This window comes from Peromyscus eremicus, chromosome 4 (assembly GCF_949786415.1).
Source record: "Peromyscus eremicus chromosome 4, PerEre_H2_v1, whole genome shotgun sequence".
Lineage (NCBI taxonomy): Eukaryota > Metazoa > Chordata > Mammalia > Rodentia > Cricetidae > Peromyscus > Peromyscus eremicus.
The window spans coordinates 36,758,138-36,784,414 of NC_081419.1; the positions used below are offsets into that span (position 1 = coordinate 36,758,138).

At 41.3% G+C, this 26,277-nt stretch overlaps 1 protein-coding gene across 1 annotated transcript in view; it reads right to left on the reverse strand.

Moving 5' to 3' along the window:
* Cytip (cytohesin 1 interacting protein) overlaps window positions 1-24,419 on the reverse strand; it is a 61,810-nt gene extending 37,391 nt beyond the window's left edge. The window contains exon 1 of the mRNA XM_059259151.1: window positions 24,315-24,419. The gene's annotated coding sequence lies outside the window, so the exon portion shown is untranslated. The remainder of the gene's footprint in view (window positions 1-24,314) is intronic.
* Between the last annotated feature and the right edge of the window lie 1,858 nt (window positions 24,420-26,277).

Consider the following 26,277-nt stretch of genomic DNA (forward strand, 5'->3'; position numbering starts at 1 on the left):
TCCTGCTTGTTCTGGTAGATCCCTGACCTCATACCACACCACACCTAGTCATTCTGACCTTTTTTCTATCCCTTCCACAGAAGGTAGCTCCTCTAGGGAGCTTTTGTACCCCTGCTTTGTCCCACGAGACTGCTCCCCCAATCCTAGTTCACTTGCCTTTTCTCTCCATTCAAAATGAACTAGAGGCACCAGTTCAACACAATTAGATAGAGGAAGATGTTCCACCGCATACAAAAGGAACAGCTCCCAGGAAGCTTTCCCTTAGAGTTCTCCAAATAGTCCTCCCTCCAATCTGCTCTCCATCTGCTGTGGGGAGTCACTTTGCCACCTGTAGAGGATGGCTTTGAACATGGTAAGTGAATCAGCAAAGGGGGTCATCATGTAGAAACTGATGGAATGTGTCTCACCATCTCCATTTTGTTTCCATAATCTAGAAGCAAGACTCTCTCTCTCTCTCTCTCTCTCTCTCTCTCTCTCTCTCTCTCTCTCTCTCTCTCTCTCTCTCTCTCTCTGTGTGTGTGTGTGTGTGTGTGTGTAGCAGAAGGAGCTACAGATGGGCAATAAGGTAACTTCTTAGAAAACCGGAATCCTTTATTTCCACCCCAGCCTATTTACAATTTTAAATAGGTATAAAATCTAAGTTACTTTAAGATTTAAATGCAATACAATGGAAAATAGCATATTCATCATTTCTAGTCATTTCTGACCTAACACAAAGCCTGACTTAAGGAAACAAGAAATTAAATTTTATTTAGCTAAAAACAGTAAGCATGAGAGCCAAAGTTACATTTTAAGTTTTAATTACTATGCCCAAGAGATCCATGAAACAAAAATGCTTCTGATCTGTAAGCCCTTTGCCCAAGGACAGATAGTTCCTGAAACACTGGAGGCTTGTTTTTGGGAGATAACAAGCCACACGTTTTCACTCCTCTAACAAGTTTGTTTTTCCTATCTACATTGGATGTGCTTGGAGGTATGTGGGCAGGAAATACGTCAGGATGTATGCTTGCCCCTGATTGGACCTTGTGGGGAATGCAGTGAATTATGGGGTTTGCCCTCTTAAGTCCCTGCAAAACGTGACCCAGGGCCATTTCCTGAGAACCTGGGTATAGACCTGGCCAGAGCCCATTCACTTGGCCAGTACTAAATTAAAACTTGTTTTATATTTGGCTTTAAACTGTGGTAGTGGTCTTATTCTTGACCAGTGGGATTAACATAAGCTAAATAGATATAGTGCAAGTATTAACCATGAGACATAAACTAATAAAATGTGTCCTTCCATAAATCCATAATATTGATTAGTATCTCCAACAAAATATACAACCAGTAATCCCTCACTCCTTCACTCTCCCTCTCTTGCTCTCTCTCCCTGAGAGTTATAAGGAGATAGCAAGATACCAGCTAAATTTACAAAAGGCAGAACAGAAGAAACTTGAGAGTCACCTTGCATAACATCGTTTATTTTCAGACAAAAAACTGAAGCCCAAAGAGACAGTGGTTTAATGGTAGAATGCTCAATGATCACACAGACTCCTTCAACAGAATTCTGTAAGCATTTCCTAAGTGACTAGTCATAACTCCAGCTAGGCGAACTACTGAATGTGCATGCCCTCATACTAACAGTAAGGACAGTACTATACTGCTCCTTGTCCGGTGGAGGATGCTGAGTCCAACACACTTGCCCAAGGGACACAACCAGGATCTAGCACAGCCAAGGTTATAATCCAATGATGATCACTATTCTGCAATTCTGTTACCCCACAATTGTATTAACCCTGAGAAGATGGGAACTATGACCCATGTCCTCATGGGTATAAGAATCTAGAGAAAATAATGAGGGTTTTTGTTGTTGTTGTTGTTTTAAGGTTGAAGTCTTAACCTTTAGTACCTGTAAGAGTAGATTTAATATATATATATATATATATTATATATATATTATATATATATATATAAAACCTTTGAAGATGTAATCATGCTAAGATGATATCATTAGCATAGAATAAACAATCTAAATTTCACTGTCGCCATTAAGACCACTATGGTGCAATTCTACCACATCAGCTGTAATGGTGGTCACATACTATCCCAAATCCAGAATACGCCATCACTTCAGCTGCAGAATTAAGTTCAGATTTCATCACATCTTTTGCAACTCCTCCCTTCCCCTGTGGCCAGCATCCTTTCCCAGGCACATGTCCCTTTCACCTGCCTTCTTAGGAAAGGCGTCATTCAGGCCAGCTGGTGAAACATAGGTCCTTACGTTCTTACTAAGCTACTTAACTGACCTTGACTTCATTGTGCTCAGCTCAGCTTCTATAACAGGACCAGTAATGCTACTTATCATCACGTGGGACACACAGTGTTCAGTCCATAGTAATTGCTCCAAGCTTCCCAGAGCCTTCCTTTCAATGACACTGCTCTGTTTCCTTCCCTGAACACAGAGGGTTCTTTCTAATTTCTCACTGTTGCTCACAACACATGGTTCCACCTGAATCCATCCAGTTCATCAATATTGGTGTCCATCCTCTCAGACTCACCTCAAATTTCTCATCTCTCTCCAAACTTCACCTGATGGCCAAGGAGATAAGACAATCCACAACACCCATTGGAACTCTCTTCCGTGATTTATCACATCCTACCTTATTCAAATGAACTGTATCTGTCTTTTCTTCTTCTGAACGTCACCCATGTATCCCCAGTTCAAAAAAATTGCTTTTGTCTCATTTATTTGTACCTTCTAACATTAAAGAGAAACACGTTTATCAGAGTTCTCAGTAGGTAGTGATACATGCATTCATAATGTACTTAAAGCTCTGGAGGTTGATATATTTTCTGTGATTATTTACTTTGGGCAATGTATGTGTTTGCTGAATGATATTCATAGTGTTCTTAATATTAAATGTAATTTATACTCTAGATTGTTTGATTTAATTGCAATGAGCATGGCTATTTTAAGACAAAACTAAAATATAGTAATAATGCATATTTTATGTTACATCTTGTTAATAAGACACCATCGACTAAAATATGCACCATTGATTTACTAACTGCTTTACAAGGAAAAAAATCACACTGAATGTGCTCAAAGGTAATGAGAAGTTTCCTAATATCACAAATATAAAGATGACAAGATATGCATCAGAATTCAGGAAGTATAGTTTACAGCCTCCTCTTTGCTGCAAGATGGCCATACACTAAACTGTAGATAGGACCAGACTGTCTGGGCCAGTGCTGTACAGCAGATACAATCTGCCAGCCTACTTTTCTCAGATTTCTCTTTTTATGTGATAGGACCTCATGTTTTATCACTTCTTCCTCTAGAATGTTCTACCATCTCATCTATCTTCACCTTGTCTTGAACTCAAGGCTTGTTCCTCAGCACAAGACAACAAACCACACAATTGTCTCCCTAATATTTGGTGTCTCTAGTTTCCCATCTTCTAAGCTATCATCTGAACATATTGTGACTCCGTACTTTCCAAATCAAGTATTAATTTCCTATCTTTACCTTCAAACTCACCTACAATGTAGTTTTTACCTACTTTTTCAGTTACCAATTTTAATCTAAACAAATTGGCTCATTGCTCCAAAATGTGATGATAGCCTTCCTTCTGTCAGTTCTCCTGAGACATGCCTGAGGATCTGTTCTCCCTGCCTATCACCTGCTTTTCTCTTATCATTAAATTCCATACACTCTGAGTGGCTCACCTTAAATGCCCCCACCTCTGAAATATCTTCCTGTACCAGCAGCACTTGATGTATCTTTACTACTCCTGGACTCCTGGACCATTCACCCTTTGCCTTACTCACACTGCCTCTGATACATCCCCACTTACTTACTCACATCACCATTCAGGGATAGAAACCTCATTTTATATATTTGTGTGACACCTCCCCATAGGCTTAAGCAATGTTGTAGTAAAATTTGGATGGCGAGATGATAAATGAAGAAATAAAATTATTTGAAGTGGATAGTTGATTTAATTAAACCTCACAAGGAGGTTTCTGGGGAGATGTGGAAGGAAACAGAACAGATAAAAGAGACTAAACTGAAGAATTTTATTTCAAACTGTATCACGTGTCCCTTTGGTAGGACACTCAGTAGCTTGGTAGAGGAATGCTAGGCATGTTTAGGGAAACAGGAGGAGACAACGTCTCCATTGTCCCTTAGAAATGCATGTTGTTTAAACAGAGCAGAACAAGTGGAAAGTAGAAGTGATTATTAAATACTTGAGGCATCAGTAAATAACAGCCTAGGCCAGGTACGTCATCCAAACACCACATCTTACATTAGCAGCATCTGAAAAAGGTGCCCTTGACCATTTTTCATGGAGAACTGGTGCCCCATTTACCCCTTTCTCTTGGTGTTTTGAGACAAGATGTCCTATAGCGCTGGTTGACTTTGAACTCCTGATCCTCCTGCATCTGTATCCTAAAGCTGGGGTTACAGCCATGCACCACCCCCGCACCTGGCTGTGAGGACGCATTGCTTGTTGACTGCCAGCAGTACCACTCCAAGGCTTGTGACAGTGAGCATTTCAGCCTCACCCTACTTACTCTGCAGCCCTGGAGCATTAAAATGCACAACGTGTACGAGTTGTGTCTGGAAAGAGACGGTAATTACTGGCCAGGACTGATGTAAATCCTTGCTAGGACCTCACAGAAGTAGCCTGATCGTGGCTGAGCACTGCAGGGAAGACACAGCAGCTGCTTGCCAGAGCACGTGTGCAGTTCGGAACAAAGACAGCAAAATGTATCCCTGGCTCTTAGCCACGAGCTAAGAAACTGAATGAAGAAGCAGCCAGATTGTATCGATCTGTCGCTCCTCTCTGGGATATGGCATTCAACTCCAGAGTCAGTGTGTAAGACAACACTCCACTATGGGAAAGAGGCTTGCTAATATTCATTCCCTAGTCTTTCTTGTGCTGGTGGACATCTCCCTAAACGGTGGCCATCTGTGTGGTCTTATAACTGTATGATCATCCACATATTCTGTCTCACTTGTAATATATAACAGAAAACCTTCTAAGTATAGAAAGCACACAGAGGCTTAAGCACAGAGGCGTGTTTCCTTTCCTCTTCACTCCAGGTGACAGGCCCAAGTTTTCACCTGCAAAACCAGGGGTGGCAAGGTTGAGTCCCTTCCCGTAGGTAGTCTTGTTACTAGGGTTATGAACAGCTGTGCTGAATCTTTTCTCAAATGTAGGAATAGGCCTGGTCAGTCGCATGTACTGCAATTAACTTTATTTTGTAACTACTGACCCTATCACAGGTACAGATGTGGGGGTAGAAAGCAGATGCTGAGAGTTCCATGTCCCTGTGCCTCTTTAGAATTCTGTAGAGACACAAAGAGGGGAAACCGGACAGTTTACTTAGGGGAAGAGACAGAGGGGCCTGAAGGTGTGCCATGACTTGCCTCCCATGTTGCCTGGCTCCAAGAAGGAAAAAAATGCATGAAAGACTGAGGTGAGCTCCCCAGTGATGTTTTGTGGGTCACTAACATAGTCCTCACTGCTCCCAGCTCTGCACAAAGCACTGGGCTTTTCTGAGCATATTCCCCTGGCTAATTGAAGTCCAGGTGGGCTTAGGACCACCCATCTTTTCCTGATGCCTCCTTGCCTGTGTTAATATCCGGAATTTCCTCCTTTACTGTTTTACTGCCTCTGTATCTGATTTGACTTTTTCAAAAGGTCAGCATCCCCTTGAAATTATAAATAGTTCGTGAGTTACATTCTGGACTTTTTCCAACCCCAGTGTGGCCCTTGCTGGCCACTGGCCACACTTTGCTTATTAGCCTCACTGTTGGAAGGTGGCTCATTGTTCTAAGAAACTTGAAAACCAAGCCACCTAAACTGGTGAACTCCTCAGGTGGACAATTAAAACGCACTTTGTCTGAAATGAAAGTTCAAAGTGTTAGGGACAGACAGGTGGGGGGGGGGGGCAGCCTCTGCTGTTTGCAATGGAACACCTCACCTTGCCTTAATCTAGGCTTGCCCTTCCTCCAGTTTTGAAATGTGATTTCCCTGAGGGCAGGAACGATACTTTGGAACTTGTGGACTACAGGGAACTTTGAAGATCATCTAGTGCTGGCTCAACACACCCTAAGGCACTCTGTACCATTTTCCAAGCAAGCACTACATAGTTAATTATTTACCTGTTCCATGGGCTCCTGAAGGACTTGGGTGGAGAGAGAAACACACTTCAGTGTCGTTTGCTCTAAGTACCACAGTCTGAAAGTTTTATACAGGTTTATAACTGCAATTCTTTTTTCCTTGAAAAACAACATGTTATTTCTTGCAGAAACTCTAACAAGATTTGCAAAGAAACACCCCAAATTGCTATGCAAGCCAGGTTTGAGAAAAAGTAGGGCAAGCTGAGAACAAACCAGTAGATACCACAGAAGAAACCGAACTTGCATTAATGTTTCTATTTTCATTTTTTCGTTTTTAAAGTGGATGTTTGGACATGATTCGTGAATACAAAGGACACAAGGGGTTCTGCAGTGAGAAGGAAAAAAGAGATGAGCGTCGCACAAAGGCCAACAGTACAGATTGGAAACACTCTCCAATGTCTATGAGCGGTGCATCCCCAGCAAGATGGACTCCAGACATTCTTCACGGCTTCTCCTTTTGTTTTCCCACTCGATGAGGAGAGAAGACAGTGAGTGTGCCTTGGGCCATGCCACATTTGACCGAAATGGGCAGTGTGACAAAGGAACAGCCCCTCGTGTGAAGATACAGTGGGCTATCGGAAGGAGCTGTAGGCTGAGGACCAGCCCTCTGCCTCCCAGAATGTCGCTCTTCCCACCGAAGAACACTATCATCTCCTGGATGATCACCCATTGAGCTTGGCCTATTTTCATTTCTCCTCAGAAAATCAGCCTTCCAAAGAGTCACTCACTCTTCCTCTCTTTCCGTTCATCTCTGACAGTTCAACACAGCACAGGATAATGTAACTTTTCAATAAAACATAAAATAACAGGTTCATTTATTCATCAAAAACCCCAGCCTTCTAGCTTTACTATTTTTCTGTATCTCCCAGTAAAAATAATTCTTAGCTGCTATTTCCTGACTTAGGACCGAATTCTCATACATATTTCTGGTGGTGCTCTTTTTCTATGCCTCTTCATGTGCTACCGATCAGCTTGCTAAGACTGCTGAAGCCTGACACACGGATCGTTTAGTGCTCAATCTTGCTGCCTACTGCCTGTCACCCATCCATCAATTCAAAAATGAATATGTACAAATGTATTTCACAGTCTTGGCAGGACAAAATTTTTAAAGACTCTGATTGATTTTACAACATCTACCAAATTACTTGACATCTATTCTGACAAAAAAAAAATCTTCGATGCTAAATTCTAATTATAGAAGAGCAAGGGGAAAAAGTGTTTCATTCTTCAGGTACATGGAAGGAGCCCAGAGAAAATAGCCCTAAATGGAATACAGATTTCCCCTTTTCATGTCCTTTGGAATTAAATGAATCTAGAGCTTTTTTTTTCTTCTAACTCAGTTATTTGGAAAGATTAAGATAAGGTAGACAATACATTTAATCATGATAGCCATATTTTCATTTGAAAATAAAATAATAAAATAAACACACCAAAGCAACAAAATCGATCATAATCAATGTGCACACATGAGTTAGCATACCCTTTTCTACATAAAAAGAACCACATGGCTAGGAAAGAGCTCTTATATACTAAAGAATATTCCCCATCCAGAACTCTTGATTTCTGAGGTGGGAAGCTAGAAAAATGTAAGCTTGTTCTGATGTAATGGTAAGAAGTCTGAAAAGCACGTATCGGCATTGACAGTGTCTTTGTGCTCTACATTGGCCTATCGAAAAGAAAGAATTTGAGGTGATTTTTACAAAACTTCTTATTTGTGTTGCCTAGAAAAGCTGTTTTTCTTTTTAAGAAAGTATGTCCAAGAATACATAGAAAATAATTGTAAATAAATTAGAAAGCATAAGTGCATTCCATAACAAAAATCTCATGGTTATGAAGAATCCTAACTTTCATCACATGCTTATCATAATATAACTGAGTATTTAAAAAACCACTTACTGTCTATGACCCAGTGGTCAGTCCTCTGCAGATTATGTTAGAAGACTGAAAGTTTTGGAACTCATTTTATTGGTTTGTTTTTTTGGATTGTTTTGGATTTTTTGAGGCAGAGCAGCTCTGTAGTCCAGGCTGGCCTGGAACTGATGGTTCTTCTCCCCCTCTCTATGAATGCTGGGATTCCTGGTGTATGCCACCATTGCCTGATGGAGACCTAAAAGTTCTTTCTGTGTAATAGGAAAAGCTGTCACAGGATTGTCCCCTCTAGATTATTGAGTTTCTTAATCAGAACAACTGGGGCTGATCTGGGTGGGAAAAATCCAACTTCACACACTAAGTTTAGAGCATGGAGGACTTTAGCATGGAAACTTCATTTCCACCTGACTGAATTTAGTCACGGAGAGCTGAATTCAGACAAGGAAACCATGAAGAGGCTAATACCTCAGTGACAGGGTCCAGGGCAGTCAGGTTGCCACAAGGACTTCTGCCACCCATCTTTTTATTGTCTCGAGGAAAGAGGATGTGAGCCCTAAGAATCTAGACAAGGACAAGCTGGCAGTGATCTTCAGCAACCAGATGAGACGGCACACTGCTGAAAGGGAGGTCCATTCCACATTGGCACGGACTGCCAAGGGAATTTATAGAGCATCAGGAATTCTACGAAGTTCAGCAGGATGTCTGGGGAAAAGGCTGCAAGTGATCCAGCGAGCCAACCTAAGAACTGAGCAACGTGGCTGAGCTCCTGCCTCCACCTATCGAGTCCCAACCAGCAGAGGACCAAATGGACCAAGCAAAATATAGTCCATTCTCCTTCTGTAAAGGGGGCGTGGAGGCAAAAGAAATTGCCTTGATCTGGCTCCTTGCGTTTGCCATCAAGAGCATGCTAGAAGACAGTATCAGATCCATCAGTTCATGGGTCGCAGTTTCTGCTCCACTATCCTAATTGTCTTTGACTCACTTATCTGCATGGATGTGGTGAGAAAGGCTGTTGCTGCTCTATCTACAGCGTTTAGTCTCACTGCTAAATATAGGAAATGTACAAAGAGAGATTCTTATCTACAGAGGAGTGAAACTCTTTTTTCCACAGTGATGAAAGAGTCCAGTGGCGGGGAAGATAGAAGCGCCCCCTCTCTGTTTCATGTTTCATCTGTGCACAAAGCTCCCACCAGCTTCAAAGGAAAAGCTGTACCCAAAATATTAGCTACGTGTGCAGTAGAGGCCAAATAGCAGGGCTATTATGAATAGCATTACCCCAAACATTATGAAACTCCCAAAAGTACTGATGGGAAAATGATACACCATTCAAAACCAAAGCAGGTAACTGAAAGGCTGTGGCCAGATGTAAGGAGAGCCAACTCTGAGATCTGTACCCTTCAGTAAAGCGAACTTTGGAAAAAGACACACACGCAAAAAAAAAAAAAAGAGATGATTTTAATTAACAGTTTTCCATAATGCTAAATCTCAGGCTACCTTACTCATCTATCAGATCTTGCTAGTGTAGCAGAAGAAGGAGACCAACACTGTAGGCCCCTCTTCTCATAAACACACCACAGCAGAGCTCGGTTCTAAGACGATGAAAATAAAGGAAACGCTGTGTATTCCAAAGGTTTTAAACACTGACTCTCTATGCTGACATATTGGACAAACAACCATTGGTACTACTAATATACTTTGGGTTTGGATCTTGAAGTTATTAGTTATGGGCCAGCAAGATGGCTCAGAAGGTAAAGGTGCTCACTGTGGAAGCCCAATGACCTAAGTTCTTAGTCCACTATGTTTTAAACACCCTTTACGCAATCGCATTTTGAGTTTTTTATTCAAAAATTTAATTTGAGTAATTAGATACCAAAGCAGCCATACATTTGAATTGCATTTGTTTTCCATACTCTATATACAGGGAAAAAAATAAGTTGATGATCTGTATTAGATTTAACCTCTTCTCAAAGAGAATCTGTGAACATTGCAATTCTGAAGAGCCCCATCGAGCTAAGGCCGGCCACTTGCCTCTAACTCTAGGAAAATGATGCTAAGGATGGGAAAACTCCAGCTCTGCCCTGCATGAGCCAGTCTGGGAAAACATTTCTACTGCCCACCACAGCAACGCAAGAAAAGAAAAGAACATCTTTCAAGGGCTCGAGCAGAGAGGTGACTGTCATCTCTAGTTGGGGATAAGAGTTGGCTTTGAAAGAGAAAGACAGTTTTCACAGCAAGAAACAGTGGCCAGGGTGGATGAGGTAAGGGGAACTGCTGAGAAGAGCAAACAGAGTGAAAGGACCAGTAAGGAGTTCAGCTTGGTGTTTGTAGACAATGAAGTGTGTATGTGAGAACACCCAAGCCCCTTACTGGGCATGGTGGATGAGGGCCCATATCTACCGTGCTACATGCTTTGGACTTGATTCTACCATAAGAGTAAAAATTACCATTTTTGATTTTTTTTAATTTTAGCAGAAGTTAATTGATTTTAGGAAAACTGATTTATTTGGCAGTGGAATTATAATGGGAAGAAGTGCTGAAGACAGTTCGGCTTCTGCTATATAATATTAAAAATGGGTGATAAGCACTTGAATTAGAGCAACGGAGGGCTGTTGGGAATACAAGTGAGAAGCACCTCCAAAAAACAAGCAATAGGACTTTAGGACTTGGTGAGTTGGGTGATTAAGAAGCAATAAGAGAGGAACTCAAGGATTCTGACTCATCTCCAGAAACCAGGAGAACAACGTTGTCATGAACAATGATGGCAGTGAGTCTGAATATTTTACTGTGGTGTCCAACCCTAATGTTATTACCAGCATTGCAGTCCAATTACAGCAAACCATACTCAACCTCCAAGATCTGGAAATTAAACCACAAAGCTTTGCCACATTGGGAAATTTAATTTTCTTTTTCTCTTACTCTACCAAAGCCATTGGCAATGAAATGTCAGTAGGCACCAAGATCATGTAGTTTTCCAAAAATAATCATTCTTAAAGCCACAACTTGAACTCAGCTAGAGAATTAAGATTCCAGCCATCCCTTTGGGTCAATTTCCCATCAGGGAATCTGACCCAAATATTCAGAGGTTCTCATGACATTATGAAACTCACTTTTGAGCTCTTGTTCTTTCTGGATGGAGAAACTTCTAGTGATCACTATGAAGTCATACTCTACTGCTGAATATTATCAGTCAGGAACACATGCAAACAATGCTGGATGGGTAGGTGAAATTTGCCTTTAAGATATGTTCAAAGGTAATGCTTCAAAAAATTAAAATAGCCATGAGCTCTAGGAGGAAAACGTACTCATACTCTGAATATACATCTGCCTGAAGAACTGGTATATGCTGCATGACAGACAGCTCCTATAAGTAGTCAGGAAAGAGACTCCTGGCTGAGTAGGGTGTACACATAGCCAGAGAATGTGAGGAAATGATATTGTCTTTGTTGATCTGATAGATATTTTCCAAATATAGTCAAACATGAGCACATTAAGTTCATTTTCAGCTTTTTATCTGACTCCAGGTCCTATTTACAGATACTTACTGATCACTAGCCTTAACTCTACCTAAGCCAGACTAGACACATGAGAACAGCCCATGCATCTTGCATGTACAAATTAAGAATCCTAGGAGGGAAGACAGTATTTTACACACACACACACACACACACACACACACACACACACAAACACACACATACACCTGTGAAGTATAGAGTGGGGAGATTTGCAGCCTAGGGTACAGGTTATCATTTTAAATGAAGAAATGCCAGGAATGAGCAACCGTATCAGTTTGCTGAAATCAGAGAAAATTGATGTAGGCTGAGAGGTCCAATGTGACAGAGGATGAAGGACTTTGCAGAGAAGACAAAAGGATAAGAAAGACAGAGTATGTCCTAAGAGTGATGAGTTCTGAATCATGTGTTGTGGCTGTGCCCTTCCATATACTTGTGCACATTTCTCACTCTCAACTGACTCTGCAAGGGTTGGCCAGGAGATATATACTTTAACATGAGGCCTCAACTGGGGTTGCATACCTAGTCTCTATGTGAGAAGGCCAATAGCGATAGCACTTGTTCATACTCTACCCTGTTAGGCACCTACAATAAGTAAGATGAACTTTAATGTCATCACAAACTAGCGTTCACATTTGGTGCTCATCTTTTCTGCTGAGGTTTCTGTTCCTGCTAGTATGATGATTTTCAAACATGGGGCAATGGGCACTTTAAGAATGCTTCTATGGAAAGGGTTATGGATTTCCTCACTAACTGAGATTCCAAAGGTGCACATTCTTTAGAAGCTCAACCTAGCACCACAGTTTCATTCCCCCAAACAAGCAAAATATCACTTCTAAGGATCCTGGAGATGAAGACATCACTGTATGTGCCTTTCCTAGCAAATCCCATCAATTGTCCTGAATGGGAATTTATACCCTGTGCAGGTTTTTTTGTAAGAGCTACACACCTTCCATCTGTCTTAGGTCAGCTCGATGAAGAAAGCTGCCTCCTCTTAAATTTGATTCAATAGTCGTATTTCCTGGACATTAATTGAAAATATTCTGTTGATAAAACTGAGAAATGGAAGTCTAGAGCATGGATAGATGATCCTGAAATGAAAGTATACTTTGCCATAATACATATTTCAAAGGTAGCTTCATCCTCAAATCCCATCCCACATGGCATCCTTCCGTTGTAGATTTTGAGACATTCTCTCTCCTGAAGTCTGGCTGAGCCCACAGAAACGAAGGATTGTAAAGTTCACAGGCTAATTATAAAAGGTTTCTCCAGTTTTTCTAGGTTCTCTGGAAGCCAGTCATTGTGTTCTGAGGAAGTCAGGCTACTCCATAGAAAGACTGCATTTAGATTCTAGATATAGCCCTTCCTGCTGTCCCAGCTGAAAACAAGATCAAACATGGCATATGGGAGCAAGGGAAGTGGAGTGAAGGCAACCCAACATGTCTTCACTGAGCCCTGCTCAAACTGTAGATCTGTGGACAAAACAAATGCTGTTGGTCATTTGAGCCATTAAGTCTTGAGCCCATTTGTTACTTAGTACATGGTCAAAACAGGGTAAAGAAATCTCTTAGACTTCAAACAGGTGATGGTCAATTCAAGGAGCTAAGCATGTATGCAAATGACCCCAGGATGGCAAGAAATAACTTCAGTGTCTTGAGAGAACAGCAAGCAGAAAATAAATGTATGTGTTAAGTGGACACTGGAACACAGAAAGTGTATGGTACAATAGAGAAAAGGACTACAAGTTCCTTCTAAGGGCAACATGCAACAGAGATACTGGCAGTAGCTTCATCTTGCCACTGGATGCCTCCATGTTCATGGTTATATAAAAATAATAACCTTTCTAGTTATTGTTTAAATTAAATTATTAGAGAAATGCTTGACACAATAGCACTCAATATATGTTAGTTAAAAAATACCCAAGGAACCCAGAGGCGTTGATTATTGGCATGACGTGGACAGAAACAAGCTTGTTTTAGGAAGAAAGGCATCCTTTTCTTCAAAGATCTAAAAGTCAATAGCATTCATGGATGTTCTTGCAGAGGCAAATTAGGGTGTTGAAAACGATATGATAACTTCTGCATTTTCCAAATGCCTGAAGACCACTAAGACCGGTATGGTTATACAGCTCTACCCACTTCCCTTGCTTGCTTCCCTTTCTTTGCTGTTCTCATTGGGTGTGACAAGTTGTCTGCGTATTACAGATGACTGATTAACCACAGGCCAAGGTTCTTGCTTATGATAGCTTTGCACCTAACAAGTTTTAAGAAATTCAGTATCGTCTCAAGTATGTCAAAAGAACACAGATTTTCTCATTTGCTTTCCCAGTCAAATACTATAGGGTAGGGAAGGTCACTCACAAGACTGAGTGGGGTCATTTATCTTCTTACCCAAAGTATCTTCTGTTTCTTAAAAGTTTGTAAAAATATACTCTGTCTAGAAGCATGAAATGTTGGAGTTTAAAGATGAGAAAAACAATGGAGTTGCCCAGGACATTCCCCATTACGAGAGTGAAACCATGGCAACTGCATCACTTTAGGCTGGTTGAACTTCATTCTTTCAGGACAGTAGCATCATAGCACTGCTTGTAAACCCAAATGAGTAAAGAGCAGTTTCTCTATGACTTGGGCTTCTCCTGCTCCTTCCTGTTGGTTTAACCTACCCACGTAGCTTAGAAACACATGAAATATTTTGGTTCTTTCAGAGTGGCTTGGCTTGACTTTGTGCATTGTGAACCAAGTGTTTCACCTCATGTAAATTTTGAGCATTTCAGGAAAAAAAATATATGTGTTTCATTCTTTAACTGATACCAAATTCTCAGCTGTAAAAAAAACTCTATCATCACCATGAATGCTTTCTAAAGAATCAAGGAATTGTGAGAATGGTCAAGGAATCTCACTCTGCATTTCATTAACTTAGCCAGTGAAATTCTCTTTGGTATGAAATAGAGGTGATATTAAATAAATGAAGAGATTGACTAATAACAAAATCTCCATGGCCCATCTCTGTGTAGTGAATGCAAACAAATGTGCATGGGAATTATAACAACTCTGAGAGGGCCATGTAAATTACACACTCAACATTCTCAATGACACAGGGGAATGATTGCATAGGGGCATGAAGAGTCCTTAATTAGCCCTATATGAAGTTATTGAAGGGGGAAAAATCACTCACAAGGATTCTGTGATACTTGGAAGGCAGTTAATTTTGCTAGTAGATAAATTGTTCATAGAATTTGTATGATTCACTGTCAGCCCTGGTCTTCCCAATCATTTTCTTCTCATTTTAGCAAAGGAAACCATGCCAGACAACAGAGAGCCAACTACTCTGCTATCTTTGAAGTACCCTTTAATCATGAGTCATCAGTACAAGGGCTGCTTCAACAGGAAGGCCACTGACGGTGGCACTGCTTCAGAAAACCAAGAAATACAGCCCCAGTGGCCTACACTGTGGTTAAACACCTCTCGTGCTCTTAGCCTCCCAGATCACCAGGGATTACCAGCTGCCTCTTCATTGCTGTGATAACAGACAACAGGATTTCTGCTCTAACTTCATCTTATCCTGCAAGATTTCTGGGGCCAGGGGGATTGAAATGCTGCACATTGTCAACAAGATAAAAGAAATTTAAGGTGCCCATTTCTCCATTGCTTGTCAAAGCCTGGCCTGGTTGCTTTAGAGGATATCAATTCTGCGGCCCTTGTGTTTCTGGAATCCCAGCACATTCCATGGGGAAGGGTCTAGAAGCAGAATGCCTCTCAGCATTAAATCCTTCTTCAGGTTCTAGACAACGGCTCCAAGGAATGTCCCCTAACCACCCTTGCCAAAGTCTACACTAAAGTGTCCTTTTTATATGCTATGTTCTGTCACAGCACAAAGTCCTCCTGCCATACCAGGCTGGCCCTCTGGTTGTCTATTTCCACTAGCCTTACATTCTTGGAGGGTCAAAAATCTTTCCTGGTTTTTCCTCTTGAGCCTCTAATGCCTAAACCCAGTGCCCAGCAATAGTTGCTTGTTCTCTCCAGCCCTCTGGCCCCTGGCTCTCAGCTAAATGGATAGATGAATGCAAGAGCTGGAAGCAATGGTGGATGTTAGCATTCAGAGCCACCCCTGACCCACCCAGTGCCCCGAGAATGTCATCTTACACAAAGTTCTCTTTAAAACTCCTCCCCCTTCTCTCTCTTCCTTCCTCTCTCTCCAGTAACGCGCCTCCTCCTTCCCTTTTCTTTCCTTTTCTCTTTCTCTTTTTCTTCTTCTCCTCTCCTCAGTCCCTGCCCATATTCTCTTTTTCCCCCTCCTTCCCCTCCCTTAATAAAACTTTCCACGTGAGTGCCGTGTCTTCATGGCGTGTCTACCTCAACGGCTGAGGGGCACCTAGGCCCCACCCACCAATGCCTCTTGCCATTATACAACTTTATACAATATCAAAAACTAATGGCAGCATGGATTCCCAAAAGGGAAAAGACAGGGCTTATGTGACACGGTAAAAGAACTTATGTGGTTGATACAGTTCCTGGCTTATAAACACACTTAATAACTCCAGAAACACCTGAGTCTACCTGATCATATTCCAGTTTGAAATAGCATTTTGTAATTCTGATTGTACCTGTGATATTTACAAAACTGCAACTAAAATTCTAGCAATGATACCAATAGAAATAAGCCCCCGATGACCACCCAGAGAGATGTGATGTTCCCAGAAATAAGAACAACACCATTTGCACTTGAGAGTTTGGCATTTGGGGTAGTATTTGGTGGTAGCCAAAACTGCCTTCAGAGAGAAGGTGGAGAAGAAAGAAGCAAGAAGATGGGAGTGGAGGAGTGTGAATCCACATGCATCATCTCTTTGGCTCAGCACAGCAAGGCAGAGCAATTTTGTGTGTGCCATGATGATTAATGCCCTGGGACTCAACAACAGCTCGTTTGCATGATCCAAGAACCAACTTCTCATCCTGGGTGGAGAACCCGACACAGTCTTCTAAGACTGAGTGGAAAGAAAACGTTCTCTAAATAAAAATAATTCAGTGATGACTCAATGAAAAATAGAATTTAAATACTTCATTACTGTCCAAGATTATTAGGTGCACATCATTGCTTGTTTTAGTTTAAAAAAGTATTGATATCTTCTAAAAAGAAATGAAAGAAAACAACATTCTTTTCCATGTGACCTACATGCTGGACTTTGTGCTTTGAGTGGTTGCAATCAGGTTCATGTAAATGAGCAGGATCGAGCCCCAGAGTAATTTGAAAAGATAGGTGAAATCCAAAGGTAGAAACTCGAAGGTATTACCCATGGGTGTATCTAATGAGAACACGTATATAAGGGCCCAGCTCTGGGAGATTTGCTGAGAACCAAATAAGCCGGTGAGAGCTGAAAATAAGGGCCATAAATTCTCCTGGGCATGGCGCAATACCTGTAGGCAGGGAGAGGTAACTGCATCCACGCTCCTGGAGAAGGGAATGTTGGAAGGAAATAGGAGAGCCTAGGCTCTCACAGTTCTGTAAGATGTCTCAGAAAGTCCAACTGAAAATAAAGTTGAAAACTTCCAAACATCTAGAGTATAGAAAGCAAAGCAATAGCAAATGGACAGATTACTTTTGCTTTTGCTGTTTACCTCTGTCCCTAATTGATAATGTAGCATAAGTGAGAAAGTTTGTCAATGATGAAAACAGACTGAATCCCAAGACTCATTCCTTTGGAAACATCTAATCAAGAGTATGGTTTGTCTCGGAGACAAAGTTGAAATTTTATATGATCTACTTTAAAAAAAAAAAAAGTTTGTCTGAGAACTGACTTGTTTGAGAAGCACTCTGTCGTTTCTCAACATGCTCCAACACAGAAGTGCTGGTCTTTCTTGCTGCGTGCTGCCCCACTTTGGACCAGCCAGCCAGCAGCATCAACTGTCCTGGGCTCCATATTTACTCTAAGCACCAGGACAGCTCAGCCTCGGGTTCAGATGTGTGATCACCTGCTGCAGCTCTCACCACGCCCAATGATCTGACCTTTCTTCTCTATCTCAATCACTACTTCATTTCCCTTCCGCCTCCTTATCTTAAATAAGCCCCGCCTCCCATAGTTATTTCTGTGTTTGCCAGAAACAGTTTGCAAAGTACACAAGACCCCGCCCCCACTCTGTCCAACTTGCCAACTTCAATTGTGGGTTTCTTCTGGTTCTCCTAACCTACTTTAAAAGCCAAGTCAAGTTAGGAACACAAAAGTTTTCTAAGAAAACAGAATTCCAGGGACTGCCGTTTTTCTGAGTAACAGTCATTGTAGAATTGCGTCACTCAGAACAGTTAAGTGTGAGGTACAGTTCTCTGTAACATTGAAAGTACAGCATACTCACTGTTCAGGATCAACTTTCCAGGAAGGGAAGGACTCTTTGCACCGACAGTGCTGCTCCCTAGCCACCTCAGGATGAAATCAGGCAGAGCCAGGGGTAGTGGTGGTCATCCTTAATCCTAGCACTCAGAGGGCAGAGGCAGATGGATCTCTGTGAGTACAAAGCCAGTGTGGTCTGCACACTGAGACCCTGTCTCCAATAAACAAAAAATATAGGCAGAAGGTAGAGGCTCAAACTATGCCTATAGTTGATTTTATCGACAACCTCTGTCCAGGGCTTGGAGTTATATGACATCCTTCTGTCCCACACAAATGATGAAGTCTGCTATGTCTGGCTAAATGTGACTAGAATCGTATTATTAATATAAAATAAGTTTTAATATATTTTACTTTCTAAGTCAGACTTAGGCTCACCAAAAACTGAATGAAAAGTTCAGAGTCTCATGTACGTGTCCAGTCACCACAGGCTCACATACTCTATCCTAACCAACATCCTGCATGACAGCGGTGCAGAGGTTGCACCTGAGATGCATCATCACCCAAATCGATAGTTCACATTACCATTCACTCCTGCTGTTCTATATTCTACGTGTTTGACAAATATATGACTATGAACAATCAACATTGTGGCGTTGTACAAAATGGTTTCACTACCCTCAATTCCTCTGTGTTCCACCCCTTAGATTTCTGTTTCCTGCTTAACCTCTGACCTTTACTGTGCCCCAGTGTTGTCTCTACCACAAGGTCATGGTGCTGTGGTTGTGTGTGTGTGTGTGTGTGTGTGTGTGTGTGTATGTGTGTGTGTAACCTTTTCAAATTAGCTTGTTTCAGCTAGTAATATGCCTTTAAGTCTCCTCTATGTTTTTTTCACACCCCAACGAACAATAGCTGTTCATTTTAGCTCTAAATAATATTTCCCTGCATGTGTCTATCACCATTTGTTTATCCATTCACTCGCTGAAGGATGCTGTGGTTTCTCATGTGTTTGGGGATGCTGAACAAAACAGCTATCAATATGTGTGGGTGTGCATATGTGGGGAGTAGGGTCATAGTTTTCAACTTATTTGAAAAACACTAAGTTCGACTGCTGGATCTTATACTAAGACTATATCTAACTTTGCAGGAAGCTTCCAGACTGTCTTCCAAAGTGGCTGTACCATTCTGCATTGCCACCAACAATCAGTGAACGTTTCTGTGGTTCTAGCCCACTGTCTGAGGATGTGTTGGGTCAGTGTCTGGGGATTCTATCACTGTGGCAGCATGTGGTGCTATCTCTATGTTTTAACTGCAATTGTGTGGTATTGGGTGTTGCCCATTAATATCCCATTGGAAGATATGTTTTCATTCCTCTTGGACACCAAGTTGTGATCTTACTGTTGAGTGCTATAGGTTCCTGGAATAGATTTCCACTTGTAATTTATCTTTTCCTCCTTTTTATTTTTGATTTTGTTGGCGGGGGGCGGGGGGGAGATGTTCTCACTATATTGTGTTGAGTGTGGCTCAGCATTCCAAACCTCCTGGTTCTGTCTCCACATGTTAGGAGTACAAAGAAACAGGCCAGTGTTTATCTGCACTATCATTCTCTTGACAGTGCTTTATATAGATCAGAAAGGTTCAGTTTTACATCATACTATCCCCTCAAAGTTCATAAGCATAATAGGTGATTGAGTACATGTTTTCCCATTGCCGGAGTTGGCAGTTATAGACTCCTAGTATTAGGATTAAAAGATAGACAGTTGATAGCACCTGGAGCAAGGGACCTCTACAAAGCTTACCAGAGGACAGGTAAATGGCTTTTGTACTCTCAACTTCCAAATTGTATATGTCTGTTCCCCTCCCCACTTTACTGATCAAATATAAGAGAACACCAGGAAGGGGAAAGAACAAGGGAGCCTGGGTGCGGAGAGGAAGGGAGTGATGCTCAAATTTTTCCATCTGCTCCTGAGGGCATGCCTCTCAGCACTGAGCCAAGTACATGGACCAACAGGAGAAGCATCCTTAAACCTGCAGGAAAGAAGAGTCAGCACTAACTTTCATATCTGCACCTAAAAGAGCCTGGACAATCCTCCTCCCAATCTCTGAGGAAAGAAGAAGACTTAGAAAGGAGAGCAGGCCCAGCCCTGGGCTACCCTCATGCACATGTGTTTGAGCCAAGCAGCTTGGGGAAGTAGATAAGTGTGTAATATTCTTCAGAAATTTCACCAAGGAGAGCTGGTTGCTAACAAGAGGACCCCAACAAGAGGATTACAAGAATAAGATCTTACTGGAGCTGGATCTGCAATCCATAAATTAGGGAGGCTTCTGAAAACCTGAGAACTCTAAATTAAGTGCTTTCTACACAGAGGGCCCCAGGCACCAGGCCATACTTCGGGAGGACAGACTGTAACTACACATTAGATGGGAAGGATGAATCCTTCCCTCCTCATCCTTGTTCCAGTTGTCTCACACTATAGAAAGTCAGAAATTGAAAAGGGAAATTGTATCCCAGAAGAGTTGTACACCCCCATCTTCTACCCAGAAGCCTGTGTTTGACTGGCAACGTTGGAGGACATACCTTTAAATTGGGCTGCAATTGAAACTTTCATAATACTGAATTATGTTGTGTTTTTGTATTTTATAGAAAAAACAAAACCTCAAGTATCTGCCAAAGGAAAAGAGAAACTTGGCAAAGTTTAAGTAATTGGAAAAGAAAACATTAGTTCTAATACCTATGCTCCTGGCAAGTTGACTATATAAATAATAAATTAATAGTAAATAATAAAAGTGGAAACAACATGAGATAGTCATCTCTTCTACCAAAGATATCACAAGTGAAAACTGAATCAGTCCCTTAGCTGTTTAGTTTGCATTTAAACAATAAGATGAAGCACAAACTCTGAATCAAAGAGTGAGCTGTGCAGGATTAACAAAGATGGGGCTCAGAAGAGCAGACTTGCAATGGACCATGGGAATGAAAACAAATTGTAGAATAGGAAAGCCATGGATTCAAATTTTGACTCTAACTTGAGGTAGAGAGGAGTAATAAATATATATTCATTCAAATTAGCACAATAATGTGATTCACATAGCAGAAAGGCTCTAGCAAACCCTAATGATGTCTAATACTGTGGCAGGCTTCTAATATGCTAGGCTGGCTGTGGCATGAGGAAATTTGCTAGCTAGGAACTTTTATCTACTAGGTAAAGGGCCTGGATTAGAAATGTGCATGAAGTAGACACACAGGATGGCTTGAAGATGCTGGAAGAACATCACCCAGGTTTTCAAATGCTTTCACAAATATTATAAGCTGAGAACATAGCACAGCATAATTGGAATGGCCTTGTTTTTACTAAAGAAGTTAACTGAGGCAAGAAGAAATGGGACTGTCTTGCTTATCAGTAGCTGTAAATTATACACAGAGTCAAATCTAGATAGAATTTCTATTTTACCATCTTTTCATTATATTTGAGGGTTCTCTAGAAATAATTTGAAGCAAATTAATGGTGCATTAAAATTCTTCATCTAAAAATACTGAAATATGTTCCAGCTATGTGATATTTCTTTTCATAATTCATGTGGAAATAGCAGCAGTGATACTTTCTAAGGGGGGTGACTAACGCAATATAGCCCAGCAGATGACAGGCTTTCAAAAATGGTGGCTACGTTTGTCAGCCCTTTTGCCTCAATTACCATCAATGATTATGAAAATGAGAACATACTAATAATATCTAGAGATTTTTTTTAAATAAAAAAGCACTGGTAATGTGCTGTTTAAGAACTATATTTAAGTTAAAATTTTGTTTGTGGAAAAAACTAAAAAATTAATATTTCAAACAAAATTTCTCAGAATAGCTGTCTAGTAGTTCAAGAACTATTCTGCCAGTGGAAAAACATAAAATAAGTTGAGTATTGTCAAATAAGCCTTGTTACAGTGGGTGGAGACTGAAGAAGAAAACTGAAGATGGGTCTGAACAATGAGAATCTGACGCTGCACCCCACCATTCTTCACGTTCCGTATGTATAAGTTTGTTGCTGATGTGATCAGATCCTATGAACTCCCCCAATTCCACCTTTGTCTTTAAGAAAAACCCCTGAGATATCAGTGCTGTTTGTTTTACACCAGGAGCTATGATTTGGAGAGAGTACGCGGGACCAGCCACATGGGAGCCAGTCAGCCGGTTTCATTGACCCCACCGTGCACAGCATTGCTAGCTTATTTAACTTGATTCCTGAACCCTTCCTTATTCTTCCTGCTTTTTTCTTCACGCATCACCTCCATGCATAGTGAGTGGTAGACGTGAACAAATCACGGAATTGAATGTACTTCACTTTGTTCTCTTTTAGTGGCTCTCACAATGATCTTCCCAAAGAAAATCAATTGAACTATTGACTGAAATACCATTGCCGAATCAATTATAGTTGCAGTTACTGGTGCCATCTTGGTTGCTCACTAGTCTTGGGGGGGGGGGGGCATGTGGTGATGAGGAAACGTGTCTCCTATTTATAGCATGGCTTGCAGTGGCATAGATTTAACCAAGGACCTCAAACATGCTAGGCAAGCATGCTAGCACTGAGCTACATCCCAGGGCTATCCTTATCCACTGACCAGTATAGGATCAACCCATAAACATCAACCTTTGACCCTCATGACCTAAGACCTAGTCCTCTTGTTGTTGATACCCTATCTGTGCCATTTTCCTGCCACACAGAGCACATTTGACATTTGATCATTGTTTTTATTATACAATGGATAGAGAACCTGAAGACTTTTCTGTTAAAGCAAGGTTGTCCAACTGAGTGTGTGGTGCTTCATTCCCAGTACCCTGGCAGCAGAAACATAAGGCTCAGGAACGGAAGGCCAGCCTGGAATATAGGATGAGAACCTAACTCTTAAAAAAAAAAACAGAAAGAAAAATGAGTAGCCTAGGGAGACAGCTCAGTGTTAAGTACTCATTGATGAATCGTGCAAGTACGAGGACCTGAGTTCTCATCTTAGTACCTACATAAAAGCTGGATATGGCATTGCAGGCTGGTAGCCCTTGTGCTGGGGGACAGAGAAAGGTGGATCCCTAGAGTTCATTGGCCAACCTGTCTAATTCAAAATGTAGAGCTCCAGGTTCAGTGAGAAACCCTGTCTTAAAAATAATGAAGTGGAGAAGTGATTGAGAAAGACATCCCCACATCAACCTCTGGCCTCCTGGTGTTTCTATATGTGTAAGCATGTTCAGACTCATGTGTACTCACAGAGAGAGAGAGAGAGAGAGAGAGAGAGAGAGAGAGAGAGAGAGAGAGAGAGAGAGAGCAATGAAAAAGAGGCACATTCTCCAATGCCTGTATCCATTACAAAATAAAGATTCTCAGAGGCATACATTCTCCACCTCAGATTTGCAGACTTAGAATTGCCAGGGCTGAGATCCAGCCTTAATGCTTACCTACATGCTCTCCCGGGGGCTACATGTGTCAATTTGAGATCCACTGTTCTGTGTCTTTCCTTAAGATGCCCAAAAGTACTTAACAAAGGCTCTCTGGACACAGGGGCCTGATCCCTAGTGGTCCAACCCTAAACTCAGACATAATGGCTTAAGAGAATATTTTGTGTCTGGTTTAATGTAAACTTTTTTTGCTGATAACTTGATTGTCAATTGTTCCTAGCTGAGCTCTGAGCACCCCAGTCAGGCCTGTCTCACAAAGAGCATCTAAAAGCAAGGAATTCACTGACTTATTTTTGTAGCAGCCACAAAAAGTGATACCCTGTCAATTAAAATGTTTAATTGCCTGTTCTCTTAAAAATGTTTAATTGTCTGTTCTCTGCAGATGATACAGAGCTGGAAGGACCAGAAGAGCTGATGTCCAATTTCCCCCCCCACACACACACCCATCCATATGTACACATGCACATACGCACACAGAGTAAATGCCTGCTAGTTGCCTTGTCCTATCTAAATCACTGGAAAGCCATGTTTGAGTTCTAGTGTGCAGTCAGTTTTAACTTGGCTCCTTACCAGCTATCTAGACCTGCCTCTTGTTTCTTTGCCCTTCTTCTTGTGGTGATGGCACACTCCCATATTAATTAAACCATTCTGACTGTGATAAAAAAAATTATCTACATGTCATAAGCTCAGTATTTCCCCTGACACAAGATATACCCACCAGCAAATCCACTGGCCATATGCTATTTTATATATACATATGTGTATATATGTTCATATATATATAAACAGATCTTCAAGCAAAGCGTAGAAGTCCAAAATATTTAGAAAAGAAACCCCAAAGAGCAAGTCACCTTACTCACTAAGCACACAAATGAAAAAAATCCCAGCAATAATTTATTTATCTCAATATACAACGCTTCACTAAAATGTGTTCACTTTCTCCTCTCCCTCAAATCAAACAGAGTAATGCATGGTGAGAATCAACCCCCACTTTTCCCACTCAAACTTACCATAAGGCTGTAAGGGGCAAGATGTCTGTGAGAACACCTCCTGCTCTCCAAGCCAGAGCAAATGGGGTCTTGGCTACTCCATTCACAGGAGTTCACAGCCCCCTGCAATGCCACAAGATACTTACAGAGAGAAAAAGAAACAGAGTCCAGTCCTAGCTCATTCTACCCACCTCATTTTTCCTAAGGGATATCCCATCTATTTCTTTCACAATGGGGACTAGCATCACAGATAGACAGAAAGATTAAATAAATACAAAATTCAATGTTGCTTATGTGAATCCTCAGTCCTGTTCAAATGGGAAATTCATTCATTAATGAATCAAGGAGAGAGAGAAAGTATTTCTTATCTGGAGCCCCTCCCAAACAGATGTTTTTCTTGTGGCTTTCTTTCATGCAGACTGTGAGCTTTTAGAATGCCAAAGCTGCCTATTATCCTCTAAGAACAAATTTTACTCTCCTTGTTTCTGTTTTCAGGTATATAATGAATGCATTCCAAATTAGAAGGAAGTTTGTCTATAATTTTTGTTTTAAAATCTAAAGCCCTACTTCCAGTTAACTTTGTAGCGTTCAGTTAAAACCAGACTTACCTGAGTTTTTCTTTGAAGCAGAACAGGCATCATTTTTTTTTTTTGGTGGTCTGTCACTTTAAGAGAATATCATGTTGGTTTTTGCCCACATGACATTCATTTCCAGTCCCTAGAAACAGTTTTGAGAGAGCAAATGTGCCACATGGACAGCAGCTATGGTATAAATATGTATTATGGAAAATTTCCACCCACACAGAAAACCTCATGGTCTGCGTTAGAAAACAAGTTGCTTCAATGCAGAAAATAGGCGTTGTTGCTGCCTTTAAAGCAAGCTCTTCCATGGGGAGCTGTTCTATTTATTTGCAGCCTGCAACTGTATTTCTCTGAAAGCTTCATTGTGTGTTCTTAGTTGAAAGCTAATATGTCGCAACCTCCAAACTAAAAAACTCTTTTGTTTGAATTTACTCCGACGGATATCCATTCTCCATAGAAACCATAGCATTGTTCTTCAAACCACATTTCACCTTTTTAATCATCACATTCCTAAACCTAAGGACAGTGTGTTTGGAGACTGTGACAAACAGGCTAGAAACCATGACCGCTTTAGTCGACCATATGTGGACTTGAGCACTGCTGTGTGCAACCACGAAACATGAACAAGAAAAACCACAAGGAAAGAAATGATAATAGATCTAAGTCTTGCCCATATAAAAGAAATCTATCTTTTGAGTATTTTATAATAAAACTAAAAGCCAGACACTAGTCAAAGTATGTGTATAATCCACTTAAAATCAGCAGAGGCAGCTTCGGCATATACTGTCTCTCCACCTCTGTACGCCCATCTGGACTGAGCTTGACTCTGCCTCATTGAAGAGTGAGTATCCTGCAGCTTCTCCCATGGTTGACAAGGCTCCCGCACCCCTCTTGACACCAATCCCTCTACAAAGCATTAATAAAGACCCTATTTTCACTTCTCCAGACCTTTCCCGGAGTCCTTAAGGTAATCTGTCCTGTTGAAAGTGTTCCATTCCCACCCCGTCCCTACCTGTGCTGGAGCAGGCTAGAGGAGGCAGGAAAGACTGGATTAAAGGGAGAATCCAGCCTTGCATAGAGGGAGGGCACCGCCCTAGCAGCTGGAGGATGGAAACGGGAGGAATTCGTGTACCTTGGCAAGTAGGATACGGTGCCAACGAAAACATTCTTTTTTTTCCCCCAAGAAGTTCAAAGCACTTTGTAAACATTAACCCACGAGGCTAAGTAGTCATGAAGTAACTGTTACTTGAATACGCCCTTAAGATAACAACTGCAAGCCAAATCGTTAAAAAGGGCCACACTGTTGTTTCTTTATTTCTCAATATTTACTGAGCACCTACTGTGTGCAGGACACTGAGTGTAAATGGACTCCTGGGGGCTATCAGATAGCTCCTGGTTCTTTG